This window comes from Ruditapes philippinarum, unplaced genomic scaffold (assembly GCF_026571515.1).
Source record: "Ruditapes philippinarum isolate M1 unplaced genomic scaffold, ASM2657151v2 ctg7163_1_1_1_1, whole genome shotgun sequence".
NCBI classification, from domain to species: Eukaryota; Metazoa; Mollusca; class Bivalvia; order Venerida; family Veneridae; genus Ruditapes; species Ruditapes philippinarum.
This window is the reverse complement of record NW_026856915.1, coordinates 1-12,472: the sequence shown is the minus strand read 5'-3', so window position 1 is coordinate 12,472 and position 12,472 is coordinate 1. Positions and strand designations below refer to the sequence as shown.

At 31.4% G+C, this 12,472-nt stretch overlaps 1 pseudogene; it reads right to left on the bottom strand.

The window, feature by feature from the left end:
- Positions 1–425: 425 nt before the first annotated feature.
- On the bottom strand, positions 426–6,033 carry LOC132748133 (U6 snRNA-associated Sm-like protein LSm2; annotated as a pseudogene).
- Between the last annotated feature and the right edge of the window lie 6,439 nt (positions 6,034–12,472).

The window sequence follows — 12,472 nt, the reverse complement described above, 5'->3', positions numbered from 1 at the left end:
CTTTACTCGTTTGCAACATTAAAATAGCGTACTTGATTCAATTGTATTGCACGTGCTCTTTGGCACTACATTGTGACGTCACGTAAACAACATTTTAAACGTCTGTACAGTGTTAACAACTGAATTAAAGATATTGGTGTTCAGATTCATTTTCTTAGTTAGACTATTTTCTTCCATTCTAGATTGTTTTCGCAACAAAATTAGACAAAAAATTGTTTTTAGTTATCATATTTTTCAAACAAAACCCTCAATGTGAAAATACACCGGGAGATAATTAGAACGGTGAGTGCATTGTTGTAGAATAATGCACGCATCGAGCCTTCTTTGTTTATATAGAAACATTTCCGATCGTGTTAGAATATTCAATTCATCGAGCTTATGCATATGTCAACCTTCAGTCCTGGGGAATAATAAACTTCAAACCCTTCTAGAGGCCCTGCTCTATGGAGACAATTAGATGGTTACATCCCTGCTTAAAGCCCCTGCCATCACCAAATTGTATCCCAGTGCCTTGACATACATGTATGAAAGGTAGAGACTTAGTTTATATTTCTCTGGGTTGGCTATAATTACAACTAATTGGTGAATAAATATCCTCTTAAACTATGAGCAAGATAAAGACTGTTCGACCAATATTCGATTTAAATTCTATAACAATTTAAGCTTGTGTTTTCCAGAAAAGTTTTCCTACAGGAAGTAAGTTTATCTTTTTCTCAAACCTAAAAGTTTTTTATTTTGGAGATCAGCAAGTAACAGCACAATAGTATGTATAATTACATTGAATTATAATATAAATAGTTCATAGCAATAAACACCGGCTTTGAAAAATTAATCTTTTATCAACATATCAATCTTTTATCAACAATTGATAAGGTAATCAATTCTGACAGATGACATTAGATCTTTTTCTTTTTATCCAGAAAAGTTGAAAATAAAATTGGTATCTTTCAACAACAAAAAGAATATATAAAAAAGAAAGAAAAAAATAAGATTTCCTTCAATATTTTGTCGAAAATCGACATTGTTATGAGTACAAGTTTCATGACATTTTTTCATGTCGGCAAACAATCACAATAAATGAATGAATAAAATTGTCACACAGAATTAAAGTTTCTTTTTAATATTTCACACTCTCCACTGAATAGGGTGCCAAATTTTTACACCATTATTTTGTCAGAATCAATTTTAACGATCAACATGGCTGTTTATTATGACTGTACACGAATGTTGATGTGAAATATTTACAAAGTTACACATATAAACAACACAATGACAACAGTATCATCTTTGTTTGTTCTGAGCTGCCTCTTTCCGTGCCGCGTCCTGTAACAACTGTGTATCACACTCGTCAGCTGGTAGTTGAACATATCGTACCACTGAACCACGGATAAAACAGTTCTTTACTGACATCTGTAACAAAATGATAATATACAAATTTCAATTTGCATAATTATGTTGTGTATTATGTTATTACTCCGTCTCGATTCACAGATTTTCAATTGGTTATATGGCACAGAATAAACTGTTGTAAGTTTATATAAGCAAGCCTATGAAAATTACGTAACTTATTGCTATAGGTTATTATACATTTTATTGTACAATACAGGAATATACTTGGACAAGTACACAGCTTGACAAGTAATACTGGACTAGCCGATACGTTCTGTAAGCTAGCACATGGAAGAAACATAGTAATGAACATGAAGTGTGATACAACAACCACTTTAACTCTTACAGATGAATGAACCTTTCCAGTGGTAGTTTTATGCAAATTTGATGACTGGCTATCCAATTACTACATTTGGATAATACACTGTCACTGGTTTACACAAAATAACTTATTGTTTTGTTTGTTATTCTGTTTGTGAGAAATTGATAATAATTTTTATAGGGGCAAAATTTATTTCACTCCAAAAAACCAAGAGCTGAAAAATAAGCCAATATTTTCCCATTTTTTTCAGTAAAATTACTTAATGTAAAAAAAGGGAGCATGGATAATGCAAAAATTTTTCTAATTTTATAAAAGGAAACCATAACTCTTAAAAAACCCATTTTTAGAGTTATCCCCCTTGGGATAGTGCCCCTCCTACCATGCTTTCAAATAAGTGTTTCAACCATTTCCTTTAAGTAGTTTTGGTGATACCAGGTGACGGCAACAATCAATGCCATTTTGAATACAAAAGAACTCACTATTCATCAAATAGTCAAACTTAGAAAGGTCCACTGCATGTATAATTGTACTACTTACCATGTGTGGGTATTTATCTGGATCTGTAACACTGATATCTGTAAGCTTGATGTTTAAAAACTGGTTCTACTGAGTGTAATGTCCCACAAATACTGCAAATAACACATAATTATGATATATATAATTTAAAATATACAAGTATGTAGGTATATAAAATCTGTTTATTTGAAAACAAAGCATATCCTCAAGTAGCCATGGTCAACCCCATATGCATGTTACAGGGTGACTTGTATTGGGATAAAGTCACAAGAACTGTATCAAGGGCAATTATGGCGATTTCCAAGTCTTTAGGGTGTTTTGGTTCAAGACCTGCTTTATCTCGGCATGAGGCTTGGGCATCTGAGTAGAACCACTGACCTTTCCTCACATGAAACAATCAAAAGTTTTAAACCCCACTGAAAGTAAGAGGCAAGTGTTTGAAAGTAAGCAATCTAAATACTTGTCCAAAGAGGGCCTTATAGGGTAGTTTGACACAACTTTATTTTGTTTTCAAGGCCATGTATTTTATAAGGACAAAAACCTGACCTGGGATATATAAGTCAAAGTAATGAAGTATTAAAAATATGATTTTGCCACCAGGATAATAAATGACATTTAAAGCACTGAATGCAATGATATTAGCAGAGAGATAAATTCTGAATATATAATATAACTAAAATTACAGGAAAAATATAGAATCCTGATAATTTCTAATTTCTTCAGCAAAAGCTGCTTTCATGAATTTTCTACAAGCTAGATGCATTGAAATAAGACAAAGCACCAAAAAATCGGCCAAAACAAAAATAGAACGTACCTGAGATCATTTTTAAGCTCAACCACAACATCTTTTCCAACCAATGACTTTGAAGAATGAATAAACCCAGCTGAAATATAACATGATGAAAATAAAATTCACATTTCTCTACTTTCATAACAAGACATATTTATATATTGCAACTAAAATTTGTTGTTTTGTAAACACTTGAGTACTAAAATTAATGTCGAAAGGCCATACCGTCATTGGTACTGCTTTGACAGACAACACTTTTTTTCTTAACAACATTATATAATTTCCATGCTCTATTAATTTCAAATGTACACCTATTTCCCCCTCAATGGAAATTCAAAAATTTTGTAGGTATACTGTAGTTCAAACATTATTTATCTTTCTTCTTTAGCTAATTCATGTACATCTTTGAAAACGTTTTGTTGAAAAAATCTTCTGATATATAATCAAAACTTGTTTCACTCTGTATTACAACCGCTGACACAGACTGAACACAGAAAATATGTGTACATGCATTATTTAAAATCCTATTTCATGGTAAAGGTACTTTGCTTTGTAGAGTTTAAAATATACATCGTTGATAGTTGATATATATATTAAATAATGAATATACATCATAAAATATATTCAGATCAAGGAATTGTGTGTAAGATATCTTAGAAATACAATACGATTTATTTATATTCGATTTAAACAATCATTAACAATTAAACCGAATGCATTTATTATGTCCAGCATTTTGATAATTACCCAATGTTATTTTATCAACGTTGGATAATTTAAAGCAAAGATAAACATATTTCATGTTTTTCAATGATAAAAATGTTGAATTGTATAATCTTGTTGTGTTTTATTTCATTGCAATGTCAATAACGAATTAACAAAAAATATTTATATATTTATAAAAAATCGCAACTATTTTATCTAGACAAGTTTTTTAATGGATCCTGGAGACAAGTGATTGACAGGTACGACAGATCGTTTGGTGCGCTGGGAAGTGTCAATCATCATTAAAGGCCATCTTATCAAGGCTTCAAAACATGCATACTCAATGAAGGCGGAGTCATTTATGCAGTCGTAAACAAATATCTTAAGGTCACACATATGTACCTGTCAGCTTAACTAAACTGTATGGCATCAACGGTTATGAAAAAATTAACTTGCAAATATGATTGCAAATAAGTTCAGATTCATATTTTGACACGGAAAAGTCTTCAGCGGGAACCACCAACTGATGACCCTATTGATATTTCAATCCTCTCCATGTCTGGGATGGTACGGCACTGTGTACATGATGCCTGATTATTGAAACACGTAAAAATTATGATTCAAAAATGTATTTACTCTTACTCTTTTGAGTCTTTTCACTGATAAGAAACCTCATTACCGTTTTTACAGTCTTCAGACTACTAAATCAAAATGTCCGAATCAATGGCAAATGTGTCCGACTTTAGGGCTAAATTGAGTAATCAAGTTATTTAAGTACTTTTGATGACATTGGTCCGAGATATAGTATATTCTCACTTTAAAAAGCGCTCTTAAGATAAAGTACAAAATATCCCGCATGCATTAGTCTCCGCTGTGAAGAGAGGAAAGACGTATCAAAGAGTAACCTGAAAAACCTGTCCGACTTGAGGGCGAATTACCCTTAACATGGAATTTCAAAATGCTGGACAATATATGCTTTGATATAAATCTGGTAACAATCAATAAATTGATAACTGAATTCTAATTTAATGCGGGGAAGTCAAAGGCTTTGGCTTGCCCGGCTATAGACTACACGTGTATATTTAAAAGAAAATCAAATAAAAAACTATAGAAAATATATAGAATTCTAAACCTATCAATGAAATTTTCAGTGTCAGTTCTAGTCGGGCGGCGCCATTTTCAATGTAATTCAATGATAATGGGCGAGATATTCCGATAGCGGACAATCGCAACTTTTCGGTTAAATAATATCGTCGAGTATTCCGAGTGAAAACGGAAGCGAAGCATATAATACCGAATGACACCTTTAAAAGGGAAAAATGAAAGGATTTTTTACCGACTTCTCCGTTCATAGGCTTTGCCTAATTTCATATTAAGACCTACTTTTTACGGGGAAGTCAAAGTCCGGGCTCGCTGGGCTTTGGCTTGCCCGGCTATAGACTACATGTGTATATCTAAAAGAAAATTCAAATAAAAAACAATTAAAAAATATATAGAGTTCTATACCTATCAATGAAATTTTCAGTGTCAGTTCTAGATAGGCGCCACCATTTACAATGTAACTCAATGATAAAAGGCGGTGTATTCCGATAAAGTAACAAATCTCAACTTTTCGGATTAATAATAATCGTCGAGTGTTCCAAGTGAAAACGGAAGTGGGTACATATAATACCATATGCCACCTTTAAAACGGAAAAATGAAAGGATTTTTTAACGACTTCCCCGTTCATAGGCTTTGCCTAATTTCATATTATTTCTTCTATTAACCTTTAAAAGAACAAAAACAAAGCACAAGGCATAATTTTCTGATTCCAAAAAATTTTTTTTTATCCAGACCATGAAAAACAATTTTGAGTAGGGGCAAATTTTGTGAGTCGGTCGCGTTACTGCAAACGAACATTTTTTTAAGGATGGCCTTTGGTATAAAAAGGCAGAGAAACGTCTTCACGACGTTTCACTCCCATTTGGGAATGAAACCTCTTGGTGTGAACCATCTTGGAGTGAAACGTCTCTCTACCTGTGTAGTCTATAGCTGGGCAAGCCAAAGCCTGGATTTTACTTCCCCGTATAAAAAATCAATATAAAAACAAACCTCAATATGCGGATTTTACTATAAAACGTTAATTAATGGATTGAAAAATCTTTAATTTCTAGAGTATTCATAAATTTACTGTCAGTGCAGAAATACATGAAATCCTAGACCTGAAGTACCACAGGTGGCAGTTTTTACAGTGTTTTTTTCCACAGGTGGTTTTGTATTTGGAGGCCAAACACCGATACTGCTACCTGTGAGAAATACAGCATTAACCATCATTCCAATTTATTTTAATGGGGTAACGGTGAATGTGACTTTAGTTTCTTATTCATTGTTAAAATTATTTTTCTTCTTATTGAAAAACTGTGTCGCGAAAACTAGTGATTATATTCATTAATCGTTCATCTTACGAATGTCACACAAAAAACTTCCCCAACAAAAAGCTCAATTTTAGTCTTTGCAACAAATATGTCTGATGAAATCAACACCATGAAAGTAATAAACAACAAATATGACATTTAAATATTTCTGTTTTCGTACCATTTTCGCCGGTTCAATAATCTCGGAGTTTGCGAGATTTATAGTCTCTAAACTTTGTTTATTTACTTTCAAAAGTAGCGTAAAAATAAGTATTTAGACTTTTAGTTTTATAAAAGTGATTTATCTATTATTACTTACCCCAGTAAGTTATAAAAACACAAAAGTTATTTTCAAAAAGTCAGAATATATTGGTTAAAACTTTTTAAATATTTTGGTTCCAAGATTTAAAACGTGATTAGCTGCGAGATTTACAAGAAAACAACATTGTGCATTGTCACCGAAAGTAACTTACAATTAAAGAACTATTTTCAAAAAATGGATGTTTTGAATCAGGGTGGAATTGAAGATTATCAGATTGCTGGGCCAAAGCAAAGTTATTTTAGCCCTTACTCATTTAATGGAGGGTAAGTTCATTCATTGAAGTTTTGAAACCTACCCCACCCACCTCTTTAACAAATCGAGAACAAGACACTTCGACCACAGACTCTTTACTCCTCAAAATATGAAAACACTTGACTTCACCCCTTTTAGACAAAGTCTGGTACTAGAACATATTCAACTCAGTCTATTTAAATTGTTTGCTAGAAATCCATATGGGCCAAAAATCTAGTCCTATAACCACAGATCTATCCTAGAGTCATTAGTTTTGACGCCCTTAAGCTGTTTAACTAGTGCATTTCTTTATATTGAACCTGATCATTAAATAATATACAATATAAAGTAACTATGGCATGTTGTTAATCACTGCAAACCATTTTTATGTTTGTTAAAATTCAAAATCAGTTAAGTTTTGTGGGTGCATAGAAAAACCGGAAAGCACCGGATAGCACCGAAAAACCGGAAAGCACTCAAATTTCTCATAAAAACATATGAAAACGTTAATTAATCGGTTTGAAAGTGTTACCAATCGATTTATTAGATTAAAATCTTTCAGAAAAATCATTTTCTAAAATATATATTGATAATTATTACGAATATTTCGGAAAATAGATATATCGAGTGCTTTCCGGTCCTGTTAAGATACATGTACATTACCGCATAGCAATATTGTTTATCAAAGTTATACATGAAAACTTTATTTTATTGGTTTGAAAGTGTTACCAATCGATTTATTAGATCAAAATCTTACAGACAAGTCATTTTTATAAAAATATATTGATAATTTTTACGATTATTTAGGAAAATAGATATATCGTGTGCTTTCCGGTCCTGCTAAGGTACATGTACATTACCGGATAGCAATATTGAATATCAAAGTAATACATGAAAACTTTATTTTATTGGTTTGAAAGTGTTACCAATCGATTTATTAGATCAAAATCTTTCAGACAACATGTTTTTATAAATATATAATGATAATTATTACGAGTATTTAGGAAAACTGATATATCGAGTGCTTTCCGGTCCTGTTAAGATACATGTACATTACCGGATAGCAATATTGTTTATCAAAGTTATACATGAAAACTTTATTTTATTGGTTTGAAAGTGTTACCAGTCGATTTATTAGATCAAAATCTTACAGACAAGTCATTTTTATAAAAATATATTGATAATTTTTACGATTATTTCGGAAAATAGATATAACGTGTGCTTTCCGGTCCTGCTAAGGTACATGTACATTACCGCATAGCAATATTGAATATCAAAATAATACATGAAAACTTTATTTTATTGGTTTGAAAGTTTTACCAATCGATTTATTAGATCAAAATCTTTCAGACAACATGTTTTTATAAATTTTATAATGACTTGTCTGTAAGATTTTGATCTAATAAATCGACTGGTAACACTTTAAAACCAATAAAATAAAGTTTTCATGTATTACTTTGATATTCAATATTGCTATCCGGTAATGTACATGTACCTTAGCAGGACCGGAAAGCACACGATATATCTATTTTCCTAAATAATCGTAAAAATTATCAATATATTTTTATAAAAATGACTTGTCTGTAAGATTTTGATCTAATAAATCGATTGGTAACACTTTCAAACCAATAAAATAAAGTTTTCATGTATAACTTTGATAAACAATATTGCTATGCGGTAATGTACATGTATCTTAACAGGACCGGAAAGCACTCGATATATCTATTTTCCGAAATATTCGTAATAATTATCAATATATATTTTAGAAAATGATTTTTCTGAAAGATTTTAATCTAATAAATCGATTGGTAACACTTTCAAACCGATTAATTAACGTTTTCATATGTTTTTATGAGAAATTTGAGTGCTTTCCGGTATTTCGGTGCTATCCGGTGCTTTCCGGTTTTTCTATGCACCGAAGTTTTGTACTTAACTAAACAGACTGTGGAGGCATCCATTGTTGTTTACAGTCATATGAAATGACGCCTTTTCATTGGGTGGTTATTTTAAAAGGATATTTCACTGTAATGAAGTATGAACAGCAAAAGAAGTTTTTAAATGAGCAAACCTGCAATGTAACAACATCGTGAAAACTTAAAATTATAATATATTTCATATAAAACTATCCATTATTTAGGAATGTCATACACCCTGGCAGTGGTCTTATTAGGTGCACCTGTCTCTTTAACCTTGAATGTATTTACCATTAATCTTGATGAATAGCATCTGTATTTGGCTTAAAGGGCTGAAAAATATATCTTAAATGAATGCTGTTGTAAAGATATGTATATGTTTATTTGAAAAATGATTTTTTTCTTTCTTTTTTTAAACTTTATATACAATAATTAATCCATTATGAATTTTACTCAGTATCAATTAAAAACCAATTAACGTTTTCAAACAATATAAGCTGTACACCTTATGATACAGTGAATATTAAGGACACTTTGCAAAGTTTTGGTCACATGACACTCATTAGACATTTTAAAATGGAGGATAGAAACAGAAAAGGGCAGGTCAAGATTTCACAAAGGCTATATTTACAAAATTATGGCTTGCATAAACATCAATTGAATTTGCATTAGTAAAAAGATGAAAAAATACAGTACATATGATAAAGGTGAAGTATTTTCAGTGAAATATCTCTGTCTTTCCACATGTTTTAGTTATACGTTGTAAATACATGCTTGCAGTGCAGTCAGCAAATTATGACGTCATACGAGGTCGTTTTCGTCATTTTTTAGGTCAAAACAAAAATGGCGTCAAAATAGATGAGCGTCAAAACACATGACCCGACGATACATATTCAACTCCGTGCTATAACATAAGACGTTTCCGTTCATACTAAGACGTACACTCCAACGTCTTATCGACTTCTTCATAAGTTCTTTAGCAAAACGCGCAGCGATTTTGAAGCGCTATATAAACCGTCGTAATTTACTACAAAAACAATATTTTGAGTAAACAGATATACAGACAGTAAATTTAAACATTTTTGCATCAATGTGCAGCAAAAAAAAATAAATGACTCACCTTCGTATGTAAATAAATCTAATCCAATACAATCTATACCACTTTCAGTGCTATATACATTCGGCCATGTTACCTGTATACATGTGGTTAATACAAATTTCGTTTTATTGTAGATCTAATGCATTTAAACAAGGAAGTGGCTAGCCGTACGGGCCCGTACGGCTAGCCAAAAGTTCTAGCCGTACGTGAGTCACGTACGACTAGCTAGGACTCGCTGTATTGTCTAGCCGTACGGCACTTTTCAAAATTATATAGAAGTCGACCATGCATATGTTATTTTGTGCCTCATGATTATGATTTGTTGTTTTATTTGACTGCAGATGTTTTTTTTGTTAATTAAGCACATGGATCGAATAAATAATGATCGGAGTGAAATAAATAAATAAATACATAGAACATTGAAAAAAAACGGTGAAAAGCAAAAATAATTGTATAATTTTCAAATACAGTAGATAAATATCGAACATAAAAGCACAAACAATTAATAAGCCTTAAATAAAGCCTACCCAGGGACTGACAATAGAATTTTAAAATGCGTTTCATGGAACATGCAAACTTTCCTTAATGATGGACAAACTTCTATACCGTCGGTAATTGACGCAAATATCAGAGCCTTTTTTTCATTTTAAAGGTGTCGAAAATTAAACTTTATGAAACAAAAAAGGATTATTATCAAAATTTTGTAAACTATTTCAATTGATGTTATTTAACTGCGACCTAACGCTATTTTTTCTCGATGTCTTGAAATGATAAAGATCGATATTCGTACTTCTTTTACTGTAGCCAACAAGGCGATTAATCTCTATTTAAAGTAAATATACGAAGACAATTACTATTTCATGGTTAAAATCCTCGCTTAAAGTCATGAAAAAACATATATGTATAATTTCGACTTCTATATAAATTTGAAAAGTGCCGTACGGCTAGACAATACAGTGTGTCCTGGCTAGTCGTACGTGACTCACGTACGGCTAGAACTTTTGGCTAGCCGTACGGGCCCGTACGGCTAGCCACTTCCTTTAAACAATTAAGACAGCGTGTATTTACATTAATTTTCAGGGTTCGAATTTAAGCTGGCATACTGGCAAAATGCCAGTTGAAATCTAATAATGCCAGTAAAAATTACTCTAACTGGCATTTATTTGCAAGTGACTGTTCATTTTGGACGTTAACATAGTTGTTATCTTGAATCTTCTGAGCTGATATGATTGCCCGGCGTTTACCTTAAAAACTTAAAAATAAATTTTAAGTTGCTCTACCGGTATTTTTTTTTTCTGTGACTATATTTTGATGGATTATTTATAATAGCCAAACACTATTGGTTAGTCTAAGTATCCAAGATGTTTTATCAAAGTCCAATGTAAATGCGTAGCGCTCCTCTGTAAAGTGTTTACTTTTAAGCTGAAATATTTATTTATTTTAAGTAGATCAGTACCTCTGAGTATTGGTTGTTGGTGTAATCAAGTACAAAATATGCTAAAATTAATGAAGGTCCTAAGAAATTATATAACATGAACAAGTTTATAACTGTACGTTGTCACCAGTGGGTGTTCCTCTGGTATATCGAATCTGATCCCTTAACAATTGTTTATCAAATATAAATTAATGTGTTGAAATGTTTTTGTTTCGTTACAAGAATACATCTGATACGTGATCATGGAAATGCCAGTTGACTACCTCATATTGCCAGTTAAACATTTGATCACTTGCAAAAGTTTGCAAGTAGAAAATCTTGCTAAATTCTAACCCTGATTTTGACCTTTTTATGAACAAAACTAAAAAATAAATACCTTTTAACAAAATTATTTAACTGTCACATCAGAAAAGTCATGATTAAATCGTCTCATTTAATTAAATTCCTTGTACAACCGATATACAAATGGCTGCCATAAAGTGCGCGAAATCTGATTGGATAATTAAAATGCAAGCGTTTAAATGACTCCAGAAGTTTCTAACGGAATATTTTTTCAATGAAATAATTGCCCATGCACCGTCAGTGTGTTCGAAGATATTTTTCCGTTAAAAAAATTGGAATCAATCTGTAAAATGCTTTACTTAACCAGTATGGCCGATAGGCGAAATATATTGATATTTATATTTTATTTTTAATTGATAATTACATTGTTTGAGAGTTTTTGTTAATGATAGACCATGCAATTGAAAGAACAGAAGATAAGCTTTTGAAAAAAGCTTGAAAGGCAAGTCAACAGACATTTTTTCAATTTTTTTTATGAGCAATAACTATTAGACGTCAGGCTTGACCAACATAAAACTATAACAAGCCTGTAACGTCTAATATATTGAACTATGTTCAATGCGGCGGCACGAAATACCCAAATATACCCCAATACACCCAAATATACCCAAATTTAGCCAAATATAGCAATATTTATTTTTGTTTTTATAAAATATAGATTATAATGAGAAATAAATAAATATTTATTAAATATAATATGACTGAGCCTGCTATAATGTTCATTCATTCTGTTGAAATGGACAGTTACGATGTTGTAAGAAAATGAAGTTGTGACATTTGCTTATCTACAGTACTATATAGGTTCTTTATGAATGTACTTGCAATTTTAAATCAAGATGTGATATTTGTTGTCTACACTTACATTTTTAAGGTGTAATTTTGTTGAAATTTCATATCATATACAAGTGTCCATGTTATTTTTGAAAAAATAGCTTTAATGGTGTACATATATATAGACTGTATTTTGGTTCAAAACACAATGATAGGGAAATGTATATTTTGGTATGGTTTATA